We start from the raw sequence: 17512 nt of genomic DNA, 5'->3' as shown, positions 1-17512 counted from the left end.
AGGTAGTTGAAGGCTGCTATCAAATCCCCCCTCCCTCTTCTCTTCTGCAGACTAAATAACTCCAGTTCCCTCAGCCTCTCCTCACAGTCATGTGCCCCAGTCCCCTAATCATTTTTGTTGCCCTCTGCTGGACTCCCTCCAATTTGTCCACATCCCTTCTGTAGTGGACCAAAACTGGATTCAATACTCCAGGTGTGGCCTCACCAGTGCCGAATAGAGGGGAATAATCACTTCCCTCGATCTGCTGGCAATGCTCCTACTAATAAAGCACAATATGCCATTGGCCTTCTTGGCAACGAGGGCACACTGCTGACTCATATCCAGCTTCTAGTCCACTGTAATCCCCAGGTCCTTTTCTTCAGAACTGCTGCTTAGCCAGTTGCTCTCCAGCGTGTAGCGGTGCATGGGATTCTTCCTTCCTAAGTGCAAGACTCTGCACTTGTCTTTGTTGAACCTCATCAGATTTATTTTGGCCCAATCCTCCAATTTGTCTAGGTCACGCTGGACCTTATCCCTACCCTCCAGCGTATCTATCTCTCCCCCCAGCTTAGTGTCATCTGCAAACTTGCTGAGGGTGCCATTCATCCCATCATCCAGATCATTAATAAAGATGTTGAACAAAATCAGCCCCAGGACTCACCCCTGGGGCACTCCGCTTGATACCAGATGCCAACTAGACATCGAGCCGTTGATCACTACCCGTTGAGTCTGACAATCTAGCCAGCTTTTTATACACCTTACAGTCCATTCGTCCAATCCATACTTCTTTAACTTGCTGGCAAGAATACTGTGGGAGACGGTATCAAAAGCTTTGCTAATATCAAGACATACCACATACACCATTTTCCCCATATCCTCAGAGCCAGTTATCTCATCATAGAAAGCAATCAGGTTGGTCAGGCATGACTTGCCCTTGGTGAATCCATGTTGACTTTTCCTTCCTCTCCTCCAAGTGCTTCAAAATGGATTCCTTGAGGTCCTTTGCCAGGGATTGAAGTGAGGCTGACTGGTGTGTAGTCCCCCGGGTTCTTTTTCTTCCCTTTTTAAAATATGGGCACTATATTTGCCTTTTTTCAATTGTCTGGGACCTCCCCCAGTCACCATGAATTTTCAAAGATAATGGCCAATGACTCTGCAATCACATCAGCCAACTCCCTCAGCACCCTTGGCTGCATTAGATCTGGACCCATGGACTTGTGCATGTCCAGTTTTTCTAAATAGTCCTTAACCTGTTCTTTCACCACTGAGGGCTGCTCACCTCCTCCCCATATTGTGTTGCCCAGTGCAAGAGTCTGGGAGCTGACTTTGTCTGTTAAGATGGACGCAAAAAAAACATTGAGTACTTCAGCTTTTTCCACATCATCTGTCACTATATTTCCTCCCCCATTTAGTAAGGGTCCCACACTTTCCCTGGCCTTCTTCTTGTTGCTAACATACCTGTAGAAACCCTTCTTTTTACCCTTTACATCCCTTGCTAAATGCAACTCCAGTTGATCCTTTGCCTTCCTAATTACACCCCTGCATGCTTGTGCAATATTTTTATACTCCTCCCTAGTCATCTGTCCAAATTTCCACTTCTTGTAAGCTTCCTTTTTGAGTTTAAGCTCACTGAAAGCTTTTCACTGTTAAGCCAAGCTGGTCACCTGCCATATTTGCTTTTCTTTCTGCAAATTGGGATGGTTTGTTCCGGCATCCTCAATAAGGCTTCTTTAAAATACAACCATCTCTCTTGGGCTCCTTTCCACCTCATATTAGCCTCTAGGAGAGTCCTGCCCATCAGTTCCCTAAGAGAGTCTAAGTCTGCCTTTCTGAAGTCCAGGGTCCATATTTTGCTACTCTCCCTTCTTTCTTTTGTCAGAATCCTGAACCCAGCCATCTCATGGTCACTGCTGCCTAGGTTGCCACCCACTTCTACTTCTCCTACCTATTCATCCCTTTTTGTAAGTAAGCAGCAGGTCAAGAGTCAGTTCCTCCAGCACTTGTACCAGGAAGTTGTCTCCAACGCTCTCCTAAAACTTCCTGGATTTTCTGTGCATTGCTGTATTGCTCTCCCAGCAGATGTCAAGGTGATTGAAGTCCCCCATTAGAACCAGGGTCTGTGATCTGGAAACTTCAGTTAGTTATCCAAAGAAAGTCTTGTCTACCTCATTCTTCTGATCCGGCAGGCTATGGCACACGCCTACCATGACATCACCCTTGTTGCGCTCTCCTCTAAACTTAACTCAGAAACTCTCAAGAGGCTTTTCTCCAGTTTCATACTGGATCTTTGAGCAATCATACTGCTCTCTTACATACAATGCAACTCCTCCACCTTTCCTCCAATACCTGTCCTTCCTGAACAGTTTATACCCATCCATGACAGTGCTCCACTCATGTGAACTGCCGCACCAAGTTTCTGTTGTTCCAATCACATCATAGTTCCTTGATTGTGCCAGGACTTCCAATTATTCCTGCTTGTTTCCCAGGCATCTTGTGTTCGTGTATATGCACCTAAGATAACTAGCCGATTGCCCTACTTTCTCAATATGAATCAGGAGGCTTCCTGTCTTGTAACCTCCTCCTTGTGTTTCCTCCCCATATCCTACTTCCCCACTTATCTCTGGGCTTAGGTCCCCATCCCCCGGCAAACCTAGTTTAAAGTCCTCCTCACTAGGTTAGCAAGCCTGCCTGCGAAGATGCTCTTCCCTCTCTTTGTTAGGTGGATCTCATCTCTTCTTAGCAATCCCATGGTCAAATAATCCAAAGTCCTCTCTCCGACACCACCTGCGTAACCATTCATTCACCTCCACAATTTGACTGTCCCTACCTGGGCCTTTTCCTTCAACAGGGAGGATGGACAAGAATACGACTTGCGCCTCAAACTCCTTTATCCTTCTTCCCACAGCTACGTAGTCTGCAGTGATCCATTCAAGGTCATTCTTGGCAATATCAATGGTGCCCACATGGAGAACTAGGAACGGGTAGCGGTCTGAGGTCTTGATCGGTCTTGGCAGACACTCTGTCACATCCTGGATTCTAGCTCCAGGCAAGCAGCACAATTCTCGAGTTTCCCATTCTGGTTGGCGGATGGATGACTCCGTCCCCCTTAGGAGGGAGTCCCTGACCAGCACCACCCGCTTCCTTCTCTTGGGAGTGGTGGTCATGGAACCCCCACATGCTGCTGCACCACTTCTGGGGTTGCAACATACCAGTATACTACTCTGTGTGTGTGCCAGGAAGGGCCTCTTAATGTACAAGTAGACAGAGGGTCCCGAGTCCATCTCCTTATGAAGGAGTGTAGGGGTTGTGCTTGGGAGATGTACAGAGATGCTGGAGAGGGAAGGGCCTGTAGCTATCCACTACTTCCATTGTATATGTATTAATTTACTAGTTAGCAAGCTGATGGGGATGCCATCTCCATTTCTTCTCTGCAAGCAGCATCATTAACCAATCACTGCAAAGATTCAAATGCCCTCAGGCAAAACGAGAGCTCCATCATTTCCTCTGACTATTATGATGCTTCCAAAATATTAATGAGTTCCTCTAACACTTATCTTGCAGTTACAGCAGCAAAATAGGCAGGGTCACTGCTAATTAATCTGGGTCAAATGCCACACAGACTACCTACTTTGTTTAATGCCTTATTCTGTATGGCATTTGAGCAACCTTTAGGAGGGTGAGCATTTGTCATTAGTCTCATTGAAGAAAAGTATTTGTGTAGGACCAAGAGTGTTTTTTTCCTCAGAGTTTGAGGTGTGTTTCCCTACCCCACATCACTGGAAGTTAAAAATAATGAATTTGCACTTCAAACTTTAGAATACAGCTGTAATGGTTATTTTATCAGTTAAGTCACAGAGATTTGCTATGGGTATTCTTGTTTTCCTTTGAGTAGTTGGGAATTTGCCATCCTGCAATCATTCTTCCTGTGTCTAGGCAGCTGACAGTGAACAGCAAATTTAGTGTGAGTTTGGGAAACTGTTCTGTTTCCAAATGTAGTCCATTTTAGTTAGAGGTAATGATGTACATGCATACACATATATGGAATATAGATAGTGACCACACATCTCGAAGAATCGCTAGTTACTGTAAGTAACTGCGATTTTGCCTTAATTTTTGGTAGGATTTGAATGAAGAAAGGGAGGTCATCTGGTATAGCCGCTTTAAAAATAAATGCTGTTATGTGTGCTCTTGCAGCCTTCAGAAATAATAAATTCCATAAAGTACAAAGATCAGTAGAATTTGATTACCCACTGAAAAGATGTTAAACTGAATATGTAACCCCTTGGACTCTACCAAGAGAATGAGATCACATAATGCAGAACATGAAAAGTATGAAAGTTATTGAACACTGTGTTAATATCTAGAGTGCATAATTAGCTTGAAAAGGCTAAGAGTCAATATATGGCTCCATTAGTTGATTCAGAATGATTAAAATGAGAAACTACATCTTTCTGTGACTGTTCACTGAACTGTTTGTGACAAAAAATAGAGATATTCCTCACTGGAAGTGGTTTCCCTACACCTTTTAAACTTTCTACACATATAATTCAAACTCCATTTTAATACAGTATTCAAATGCACAGTACATTGTCTTTATTACTTACTAATGCTGGATATAAAGAATCCTTTTACCAACCTGGATAGTAGTTGTTCTTTAAAAAACAAAAACCCACACACAGAGAACTTCTGAGTTTTATGTTGTATTTCTAGTCTTGTAGACAAAAGCAAAACTTTGTCCCTGATACCAATTATGCAGAGAGCCATCAGTATGATCAGATTTACTTAATCTTACCATATGACTCCTAGCTCTCATGCACTGATTTAAGTAACTTTTATTTTACCCCTCCAAAATCTCTAACTCACCCAAGGTCCATCAATGGCTATTAGCCAGGATGGGCATGGATGGTGATCCTAGCTTCTGTTTGCCAGAATCTGGGAATGGGTGGCAGCGGATGGATCATTTATGAATTACCTGTTCTGTTCATTCCCTCTGGCATTGGCCACTGTCAGAAGACAGGATACTGGGCTAGATGGACCTTTGGTCTGACCTGGTATGGCCATTCTTATGTTCTAAGAAAGTGGCAGATGAGAAAAGAACCCTCTGCTCCTGATTCCTAGCCCTGTCCCCTAACCAGTGTATCTGCTTCTTTTTATACATATATATATATATATATATATATAAATTGTCCAGGAGACCTAATTTCACTGTGAGTTAGACAGTACTTTCACTGAAATCAATTAAGTTACTCTCAATTTTACTGAAGAAATTAAATCTAAATGCAGCTTTTAACATCTTTGAAAAACTCATATGATATTTTAGGGGAAAGTCAGCTCCATAATTAATGTCAAATCTCAAGTTGGAAAGGGTACTAATGCAATTCTATATCTATCTTAGTTATAAGATATCTGTTATAACTATGTAGTTGAATGTTTCATAATGGCAGAAAAAAGTAGAAGACTTATTCTCCACTGCTCAGCATTTTGTGTAATCATTTTACACCTATGCAAAGTGGCTATAAAATGTCACCAAATTACAAAAAGTAGCATTACACCCAATTTTGCACAGGTTTAAATGACTGATAAAAGCGCAGGTCAGTAGGGAATAAGGCTTCATAGCAGAAAATAAATTGCACATAAATATGAAATTGATTTGGCTTAAAGAATGACAACTGATGGAATGTTTAAGCAGTTCTATGCATAGGACATTGAAAATTATTACTCATCTTTACACAATGAGGTATTATCCATATCATTGTTATTTTATGGTGTGTGGTTGTGTGTGTAATATATATTAGGGCTGTTGATTCATCACAGTTAACTCACATGATTAATTTAAGAAAAATAATTGTGATTTTAAAAAATTAATCACAATTAATCACAGTTTTAATTGCACTGTTAAACGATAGAATACCAAGTGAAATTTATTAAATATTTTTGGATGTATTTCTACATTTTCAAATATATTGATTTCAATTACAACACAGAATACAAAGTGTACAGGGCTCACTTTATATTTATTTTGTAATACAAATATTTGTACTCACTAGGAAGACTGATTGTTGTATGTAGACAATGCCTGAGTTCAGTGGGACCTTTGCATTCAGGAAGACTGCAGAAGCAGATTTTTGAAGTACTCAAAGCAAAACTAAACAGAATTAACTGGGATTCAGTAGGATTAGGAACATTATCCTGCAGTGATACATGGGATGGATTAAGTAGTCCTTTCTCAGCCCTAAAATCTATGAGCATATAAATATTTACATGTACATTAGGGGTGTGGAGGAATTTACTCAAATCTACTGGAGGACAGGGGTGATGTCATGGCCATTGGATAAATGAGCTCCATCAGGGCTAATAAGGGATTCAGCAAAGGAAGATATAGAAAGTACTTTGGCAATGTCAAATATGTGCACCATTGAGGTTCCCCTGCTGAACTGGTATCCCATTTGGGGGGCGGAATGGAATTGTTCTGTTCCAAGCTATGCTGGGGATGTGAGTCCAATGGATCATGCCTATCTTTGGTAGCATCCAAGTGCATACAAGGGCATGGATGTCCATGTTGGTGAGAGTAATTAACTCTTCCTTCAAGATCTTGTCACTGTGTCATAATGTAGGGCAGGGATCGGCAACCTTTGGCATGCGGCCCACCAGGGTAAGCACCCTGGTGGGCTGGGCCAGTTTGTTTACCTGCTGCGTCCGCAGGTTCGGCTGATTGCAGCTCCCACTGGCTGAGGTACGCTGGTCCAGGCCAATGGGGACTGCGGGAAGCAGCGCAGGCCAAGGGATGTGCTGGCCGCCACTTCGTGCAGCCCCCATTGGCCTGGAGTGGTGAACCATGGCCAGTGGGAGCCGTGATCAGCCGAACCTGTGGACTGGCAGGTAAACAAACCGGCCCGGCACACCAGGGTGCTTACCCTGGCGAGCTGAGTGCCAAGGTTACCGATCCCTGATGTAGGGTGACCAGATAGCAAGTGTGAAAAAAGGGGTGAGGGTGGAGGGTAATAGTTGCCCATAAGACAGAGCCCTGAATATCAGGACTGTCCCTTTAAAATTGAGACATCTGGTCACCCTAGTGTAATTGGAGGACTATAAATGCAGACAATATTGTGCTTCTGGCCGACAGGAAGGTGGCCAACTACCCCTGGCAGGTCAGTGCTGGGCCTCAGTGGAGAGGCAATGCTGTGCTGGCATGAATGGAAAGACACATTATTGGGATCGAGGGAACAGGTCATGAGAGCCAAAGTTTGGATCTCTGGGCATCAGACCCACAGGTGGTTTGCCAATTTCCCTGGTGATCCACAAATATGCCTCTGTGGTGAAGTTATTCTGAATTTTACTGAAGGGAAATTGGAGTTGGCATCAAAAGAGAAGTATGCTCAGGGACCAATTTATACTCTTTGGCAACCAGGAAGCATCTGCCTGGAGTTCTTATTTTACACCGGGCTGAAAAATCAATGTAAATTTGTTAGGGGATTGACAATCATGAAAGCATACAGTTAGAGGAGGTTTAGGACCTTTTTCCAAGGTAAATTGGTCTGAAATGTTTAAATGGAGCATTTGGTAAGGAGCTGCCAGACCGCTACAGGTGAACTAGGCCAGAAGATGTGTGAACCATTGGGAATGAGAAGGATCAGTAATTACCTACCACAAAAAATCATGTATGATAACTTTAGTTATTCATGAACTATACAGTAAATCTCTCTGAGTGGGGAGCAGATATATTTTTGGGTGTTAAGGAGGGAATTGTCACCCATCTGGGAGCCTGGCTTGGAGTGTGGGAAGCAACCAAGCTAACTGCTGGTGGCAGATGTCCAGTAAAGATACTCATTCCCATATGAACTTGAATAGGAAGTGGATCAGTGGAAGGTATCACCCAAAGAAGGTGGGGAATGGGATTGAGATTCCTAATGTCTGGTACAGTGAGGAGACAATCACCATTACTCAGTCTCTTAACCCTTGTTCAAAGGAGAGAGTAGCTGAGTCTCAGCAAAATGCTGGGAACCATCAGTGAAAGGATGGTGGATGATGGTAGCCCTCCTCCAGGTCGAAATGATTAAGGAAGGAATTTTGATCTGAACTGTAATTTATTGCTGGTTAATTCCCAGGTTAATTTAAATTAATGAAGTTGCAACCTAATTAAACCACATCCTTTGACAGACAATGCTAGATTATACCTTATAGACTTATAGACTCATAGACTTTAAGGTCAGAAGGGACCACTATGATCATCTAGTTTGACCTCCTGTACAATGCAGACCACAGAATCTCACCCACCCACTCCTGTAAAAAACCCCTAACCTATGTCTGAGTTATTGAAGTCCTCAAATTGTGGTTTGAAGACCTCAAGCTGCAGAGAATCCTCCAGCAAGTGGCCCGTGCCCCATGCTGCAGAGGAAGGTGAAAAACCTCCAAGGCCTCTGCCAATCTGTCCTGGAGGAAAATTCCTTCCTGACCTCAAATATGGCGATCAGTTAAACCCTGAGCATGTGGGCAAGACTCACCAGCCAGCACCCAGGAAAGAATTCTCTGTAGTAACTCAGATCCCACCCGATCTAACATCCCATCACAGACCACTGGGCATACTTACCTGCTGATAATCAAAGATCAATTGCCAAATTAATTGCAAAAATTAGGCTATCCCATCATACCATCCCCTCCATAAACTTATCAAGCTTAGTCTTAAAGCCAGATATGTCTTTTGCCCCCACTACTCCCTTTGAAAGGCTGTTCCAGAATTTGACTCCTCTAATGGTTAGAAACCTTTTAGGCATAGCCTTGAGCAAGAGGTGTGGTACATCAACTGTGCCATCGAGGTGAAGACTGGGAAACTTTGTGGGTACACTTACACTGCAGCTGGGAGTGTGTTTCCCACCTCAGGTAGACAGAAACATGCTAGCTCTGTTTGAGCTAGTGCACTAAGAGTAGCAATGTGGACAGGGGGGAGGGATAGCTCAGTGGTTTGAGCGTTGGCCTGCTAAACCCAGAGTTGTAAGCTCAAACCTTGAGGGGGCTGCTTAGGGATCTGGGGCAAAAATTGGTCCTGCTAGTGAAGGCAGGGGGCTGGACTCAATAACCTTTCAAGGTCCCTTTCAGTTCTAGGAGATTGGTATATCTCCAATTATTTATTACTGTGGGCAGCAGCTTAGGCTATCTAGCCAACTGAGGACAATCCCACCGGGACCCCCTGGGTATGTACTCAGGTGGCTAGTTCAAGCCTTTGCCTATGCTATCCAAAGATGCTGCTATTTTTAGCATATTAGCTTGAGTGGAAATAGTGCATGTCTGTCAACCTGCACTGGGAAGAATGCACCCAGCTGCAGTGTTAGATACCCTTAGACACCCTTTGAGATATTTCACGCTCTTTCTGCTTCCTCCTTTCTGTGTGTGTACAGTTAAGTGCATTTGCTACTGGTCCAACCCTCCACCCCCCACCCATTTGGCTTCCTGTCCAGTTGCTAGATATGTGTATACAGAAAGGTGGAGAAGGAGTACACAGATGCTATGCAAACTTATTCCTGTGCTCCTACCCCAGTGCTCAGGTAATGCCTTCAATGGGACATGTAGCAGCATTGCCAAGCTCAAGCTCTTAGAAACCATGAGTCAGGTCTAAATAAAATAAAATATAAAATAAATAAATAAATGTGTTTTTAAAAGTGTATTAGTTGCCATCTGTGTTTTCTGTTTTGATTTTGGGCTTCAGGCCTCACTGGGTTTGAGTTCTCAAGGTTTCTCCCACAACCATGAGCTAGGAACTTTAAAAACAAACAAACAAAAATAACCCTGTGATTCACACTTAACCACTAGAGCCCAGCCGCTGGGGCTTTAAATTAAACATCAAACATTGTGAGTCTTACAATAAAATTGAGAGCATTGGCAGTACTGAACTATAGCCACAAGTAGCCCAGGGGTCAGGAAAACAGATGTGAAAGGTTGAGCTTGATTCTTACTGTCAAGGAAGCTAAGACTCCCTTCTAGATTTGGTGGAAAAGCTATGATGATTCACTGTTTTCTGCATTGTGCATAGTGGGGGAGTAATCTGTGCTACTGAAGTTATTTCTTGGAATGTTTGCTACCCTTAATTTTAACATGCAGGAATCTGCAAACTGGACCAGGCTGTATTGACCATTGAATTTTGTAGCAAGCATGAAATTGGTCATAGTGGATTTGTCTAAGAGAAAACAACATTCAAGTTTTAAATTATAAGTAATTTCTCTCCATAGTGGACAGGAAGTTGTTTTAATGGCTAATGTAATCTACACACCATGGTATGTTACTAAATGAGTATTCTAACAATCTCTATTCATCCCAGAACTGTTTTCATCACATGCTGTGTAAATAGCTTGGGAAATTATGTTCTGTATCTAAAGCAAAGGCATTGCTTGTACGTAGAGAATAATGAAATTCTCAATAGCACTTTAGTTATTCAGGCGTAATATTCTCCGACTGCAATTTGATACTGTGCAGCAGTTGTTACTTTGAAAATTACTACTGAATAGCTGAAACCTATAGTTTTCTATGGGTATTAAACTTCGTAAAATATAAAAATGGTGAAGGAAAGCAAAGAAATGTCACTATCCACAAGATTTATTTCTTCATGACGTTCATTAACCATGACTAACTTGTTCTTATTTTCCCCCAAATGATTGCTATTGTTTTATATATTACTACAAAATCTTACGTATAAGAACATGAATTGTTTTACATTTTTGACCAACTAAAATCATGGAGATGGACCAACTAAAAAGAAAAGCTAAATAGCCCATACTCCTCTCTCTTTGTCATTGTTTATGAAAAAGGTCAAAAGTAACATTTTATTATTCAAGTTGTCAAAAGAATAATAAAAGATGAGCTACTGCCTGAATCTAAAGTTATTAGTCCAGGAGAAATGCCAGATGCTTCAACCACTTTCTCTTCTTTTAGAGCATGACTTAACAGATAATTCACATTCCATCTGATTTAAAATTAATGTTGTGTCAACATTATTAATCTGAATGAGACAGATACAAATTTTGTAATACCTGTATCACTTCATTGATCTCCTAACCTTTACGTTCTTGGGTCAGATTCTGTCAAATTGATTCACCCTGAGAGGACCTTATTCCAATGATAATCTCTTGGAGTGAAGTGACAGAATTCCGACTCCTGTAAATCGGATTCTAATATCTTTCTCAGTATGTCTATGCATCCTTGTCTGGTGTAAATGGGCATGCCTCCGTTTGAGTCAATGCTCATCTTTCTTCCCCAAGGTGATCCAAATGCCAGAGAATTGTAGGGGCGAGGAACTGTTTTCAGGGGCAGGGGCGGCTCCAGGCACCAGCACACCAAGCGCGTGCCTGGAGCGGCAAGCCATGGGGGGCGGCCTGCCAGTCGCAGTGAGGGAGGCAGTCAGGCTGGCTTTGGTAGCAATTCGGCGGCAGGTACGCTGAAGGCGCGGGACTGGCAGACCTCCCACAGGCATGCTGCCGAATCTGCATTACCAGCAGACCTTCCACAGGCATGCCGCCAAAAGCCGCCTGACTACCGTGCTTGGGGCGGCAAAATACATAGAGCCGCCCCTGTTCAGGGGTAAGGGATTTTTGTGGTGAGTTTAAAATATCTTAACTTAAATCTGAAATGCATCAAATTATGTCAAGGGTAGCATATGTATAGGCATCCTTTTTAGTGTTTGTATACATTTGCGTATATTTTCAAATATGTAATTAATAATTCTTCATATTGTCTCTTCAGATTATCTATTCTACATACTTTTGTCTTTGTTCTTGTGATTTCTGAGGAACACGTAGTGTTACAGATAAAGCTCTCTATCTACCTAGCTTGCACATAAATGGCTTTCAATATCCATAATGGTGGAGAAGTATACATATCACAGGAAGAGTAGATCCTTCATTATATATATTTTATGGTATAGTCTTCATTATATTTTCTAAATGAGTATAAAATTCCAACACTGGGTTGCAATTCTGTGGAAGAGAAATGTTACCACTTCTCATTCTTTTTCCATAATTCATCCCCCTTCACCTCCAATACCAACATAGATGGGCTAATCATAGGACATACGGAGGGACTTCAAGTTCTATTTACTTAAATTCAAGAAAATAGAAATTAAGGGCACTGAACACCCTGGTGGCCTGAGACATTTCACCGGTTCAAGTTCTGAATGTGCAAAACAGCTGGTTTTGATCACCTATTTTTATATATAATTTTACATAAAGCATATTTTATTGCTAACTACCAGTATCATTATTAGTCTGTATTCAATAACAGTCCTAATGGCAGTGGAAAGCTTAACTCTCAAGTCCCAGGTTGAGTTTTCAGGACTAACAATTAGAATAAAAATCTTATTAGAGCTGGTCAAAACTTGGAATTTCTGTTCCATGGGAAATTCTGACCTTCAGAAATTTCCTTTCATTCCAAATCGGAACAAAAAGTTAAAATTTTGAAATTTCTCATGGAATGAAAATTTAAAAAAAAAGAATATAGCAAAACAACTTTACAGAACTGCTTCATTTTGTCAAGGTAAAAATATCTTATTTTAAATGTATATTATACAGAAAAGTTTAAATTAAGTGTTTTGACATTTTCTGTTTCTATAATTTTTCATGAAATTTTGACTAAATTGATAGTGCTACAAAAACATCTGATTTTCTTTTTCAAATCAATATTTTCCAATGAAAAGCTGTTCAGTAGGGAAACTTCTGACTATCTCTACTTATTACTTGTGAATCAAGACCATTTGATCTGGAAATCACTGAGAAAATATGAACATGGAAATCAATTTGTATTTAGTTCTATTTTGAAAAGTGACTGTAATCTTAACATAGAGTTATCCCTAGCTTTCCATACAACACAAAAGAGGGAATATCCTGTGCCAAGTTTGTCAGGTAGGTTTCACTTGAGTCTATGCACATTGTTTTCATTGTGTGAGGATCCAATGTAGGGACTGAATCCAATTTAGATAATGGGCTTGCTCTTATTGATGTCAATAGTGAAACTCGTTGATCCCTCTCGAATAAGAAAGGTTCCAAAGTCAGGTTAGAACTACATTTAGGATCAAAACAAAATATAGCTTTCTTCCTAGTTGAAGGCTTGAGGGAAAAATTCTAAAACATTCACTGTGTTGTAGCCTTCAGGGCTCACTACTTAAAGCACCTCCCTTTAATTAATTTTGAAATCTAGTCTTGCTTGCTTTTACCATATCTACAAGTTATTCTAGGGATCAGTTCCAATGATCATCTAAGTCAATGAAGAGGTTCCCATTGGCTTCTGTGGGCTTTGGAAAAATAGTAAAGCATTACAAAAGGCAGGTACCATTCCATTTCACATGTTTGTCCAAATGGAACTAGGAGCAGCTTGTGCTCCTAGGTGTGATGTGGTGTCTCTGTTGGAGACATTTCCTTTTCCCATATTGTGAACTTTCCTTATGTGAAGTTGCTAGAATTGGTAGATGATTATTGGTTTTTGTCACAAATCCTCATAACGGGCTGTCTAAAGAGCTGAAGCAGGGGTTGGAAGTGGTTGTGGTGGGGTTCCTATAGGAAAAAAAATGTTTGAAGAAATGCAAAGAAGTTTTTCAGATAAAAAGCAATATTTATGTGCTGGCCAATACAGGACTATTGTTAAATCTACATCTTGCTGAGGAAAGGCCTGTGACAAGCCCATCAATACATGCCTAATTGGATTCTGTTAGTATTTGGAACTTCTTTCTCTGTTTTTATTAATTATTATTATTATTATTATTATTAACAGCTTACTCCTAATCTTTTTAAACAAATGAACCTTTTGTATATTTTAACAGAGAACTAATGTGGTAATGTGTAAAACACAGACTCTACTATTCACCCAATAAGGTTTAAAAACATGAGGAATTCTACCTCTTATACTCAGTTTTAGCTTCCATAAACACTATCCCTGTACAACAACTCAAAACATTGGGATGGAAATCCTGAAATTTTACATCAGACCGACAAGATCCACTATAGCAGGCATTGACTACTGTGTATGCACAAGGAATAAATCCTTTAGTTTTGGCCTGTGAAATACAATAGCCATACCCTCAGTGGGAAACTTATGACTAAAGTTTTCCTCTCAAAATGGGAAAAAATATCTTATTTTTAAATCTGGAGAATATCTCTCCCTGGTCAGCTGAGATGGAGCCATTTTTCCTCCTATTCCCCGCTCTTCTCTATGCACTCCCTTCCCTGTTGGGAGAGAAGGGGCAGCAAACAGGGAAGAAGGAAGAGTTGTATGTAGTTTGCAGCTTCTGTTCCAGCACACCATGCTGAAAATAGCAATCTAGGCAGTTGTGCAGATCAGGAAAGGGGAGCACAGCAGTGCATGTTAGATTGTCACTAGTTTTATGAAAAGGAGTGTATATTTCTACTGGAAATCTATCATTTTTATGGAGTAAACGGGTTGAACTGTTATGCTATATCAGGTATTTCTATTTTTAAATGTGTCTAGTCTGTGTTTGATGTGAGGTGGTGCAAGAGAGGGATGTGAGTTGGGAGAAAGAAAAAATATATTGTTCCCTATGAGAATTCAGTTTTCTGAGGCAGACAAATGCCAGCCCACTAGATAACTTCATTGTGGACTCAAACACCACAGCAGAAAGCCAAATTGCAAAACATTGTCCCTCCCTCCTCATTCCAGAATCATTACTCAGCCCTCTTCCTCCAAAAAAAAAAAGCAAGATGACTGGGGATTCTTGTAGTACAGACAGCTTGCCCCCAACTATCTAAACTTTACCAATGACTTCTATTTATCCTCTTCCCCACTCATTATTCTAAAGTACCAATATAGCATTTTGTAATTCTGAAATATTTTGTAATTATTTTATATTGCCAGGATGTTAGATGTATTTCTTGATAACACTAATATAATTTTAGAAAATACATGTTTTGCAGTCAGGGTTATATAAGCATTCCACAATCCTCATGAGTTCAAGGTTTTTTTCGCATCTTAAAATGACAATAGTAACCACAGATTACTAATAATAGCTTGACTTTTAAGAGACCCATTGCAGTCTTGATTGGGCACTCTTTGTAGGGGTTTACAATCAAAGACAGGAATGGCTAATGATGACAAATTGAAAGGGAACAGGACCAAGATGACCTCCAAGAAATTACCTTTAATTTTACTGAGATAGAGGGGTCATACAAAGCACAAAGAGGGATTGAAATTCTTGCAGAAATAGCCACAGCAATCAAGCAATAGCAGCAAGTATGTTACAAACAGCAGCTTCTCCTCCCACTAACAGAATACTTTGTATTTATATAGAGAGGCTCCTGAAGTGGCACTAATCAAACCTAACTAAGAGATCTATCTTTCAAGATGCTGAACAACTCCTGGAGCGGGCAGACTTAAACCCTAGGAGAGCATATAAATCTTCCTGCCATTGCAACACTTCTAATGACAGCAATCACCTAGCAGCTGCTCCCTTTTGCACCCACCAATGTTTACTGAAGCATACAGCATGTGCCTGCTCCATGTGAAGTTCATTAACCTCCCACCAATTTCAATTGTATTGATCTTTATTTATCGACTTGAATTTTCATTTCAGACCCATGGCCCAGTGTCACTGCTGGCTTGTAATGCTTTTAGAGTGTTGCATTTACTACCACATGCACAGATGAGGTATTTGAAAGCTAAACGACAGTGCAAGTGAGCAATAATTGTAAGTGAGGATGCTGCAGCAGTGGAAATAAATCCCCCCTTTAGAACATATTAAGCTGAGAGGTGTCAGTGATGATTAGTCAATGGTTCAAAACCTTGATGATGTGTTAGTTCTGCTTTTCATTCCGACTTAGACTAAAACAAATATTTAAATATCAGCATTTCCCACCAGACAGAATTTTTCTCTAGAGGAAAGAGGTCAGACCAAAATAAATAATAGGCGGCTTCTATCTAAACCAGGGGTCGGCAACCTCTGGCACGCGGCTTGCCAGGATAAGCACCCTGGTGGGCTGGGCCGGTTTGTTTACCTGTCGCATCTGGGGGTTCAGCCGATCACGGCTCCCAGTGCCTGCGCTTCGCCGCTCCAGGCCAGTGTGGGTGGTGGGAAGTGGCGTGGGCCAAGGGATGTGCTGGCTGCCACTTCTCGCAGCCCACATTGGCTTGGAGCAGCGAACCGCGGCCACTGGGACCCGCGATCGGCCAGGCAAACAAACCAGCCCGGCCCGCCAGGGTGCTTACCCTGGCGAGCCGCGTGCCAAAGGTTGCTGATTCTTGATCTAAACCCTACACATTTCCCTTTCCAAAACTCAAGTTTGTATGTGTGAATTTCATATCATTAACTCTCTGAACAGGTTATTGAAATGCTTCACAGACATGGGGCTGGTTTTGGTTCCATTTATGCATTCTAATTTTTAGCTATATTTGTATGAAAGAATAATATAATTCTCTTTAAAATTTATTAATATTCATTCTCTACATTTGTATTATAGTGGGACTTTGCTTTAACAATGTCAGCCCTAATCTCCGTGCATCCCCAAATATATTGTTTAGCTATAGTAGGCTTAGAATAGGCCTTGTTAGTTTCATCTTGAAATAATCCTGTGAGACTACTGCATGCATCATTTGCAAGCCACCAGATGCCTTCAATTCTAATCTCAGGTTTTACCAGTGGGAGAAGCAAAGAAGAACTGATATGCCTGATTAACAAGTAAGCAGAGGGGACAGAGGATAAAATAATAATATCAAGAACTGTGAGTACTGATTGTGGTTAGTAGCTGTATCTCAGTCAATAGCAGCCCTGCTCACCACCTTTCTAGCCACTGTCAGATGGCAGATTGCTCTAGGGAGACACTCTGACTGAAATAAATGGACATTCTACTGACCTCAGTGGGGATGGAAGAAAGCCCCATGATGATCATACCAGCCAGTGGGTGGTGGGATAGTGTTAACTGTGGAAGGATTTGAAGATAACTGGGAAGGCTTCAAACCATTAAACATCAATGCTACATTGTAGCCATATTTTATTACAATAAGTGGATATGCATCCCACACTCCAAGCATTGGATAAACACAATTTAAAAAACATAACCAAATAAATAGTCTGAGGCAACAAAAGTTGTGCGGCAATGCCTCACAAATAACTAATAAATAAATCTACTGGAAGCTATCTAAGGCAAGGGACCATCTTTTTGTCTGTATGTTGAGGGCCTACCACAATGGGAACCCCTCTCCTAAATGGAGCCTCCAGGCACTACTGCAATGTAATAACAGTTGTACATGGTTCATTAATATTGCAGTTATATCCAGTGTGCTTGTCACACAAAATCTTGTACTGGAAGAGATCAGTTTGTCACTGTTTTAATTCTTTTCCTCCGTGCTTACTCTCAAGGTTAATGCCATTACATTTTGAGGGAGTTTAATGTCAAATAATAGTGCCTAAAACTAAGTTCAAAAGTACTGTTTTTGTATGTGATATTGGACAGCAGGTCAATGGGTAAAAGGAGAGGATATGCACATAGCCCTAGGTAGCAGATATATTAATCACACATTTCTAATTCTATTACTTTGGAAATGGTAAGGT

Source organism: Mauremys mutica, chromosome 1 (assembly GCF_020497125.1).
Source record: "Mauremys mutica isolate MM-2020 ecotype Southern chromosome 1, ASM2049712v1, whole genome shotgun sequence".
NCBI classification, from domain to species: Eukaryota; Metazoa; Chordata; order Testudines; family Geoemydidae; genus Mauremys; species Mauremys mutica.
Note: the sequence above shows the minus strand (reverse complement) of the source record.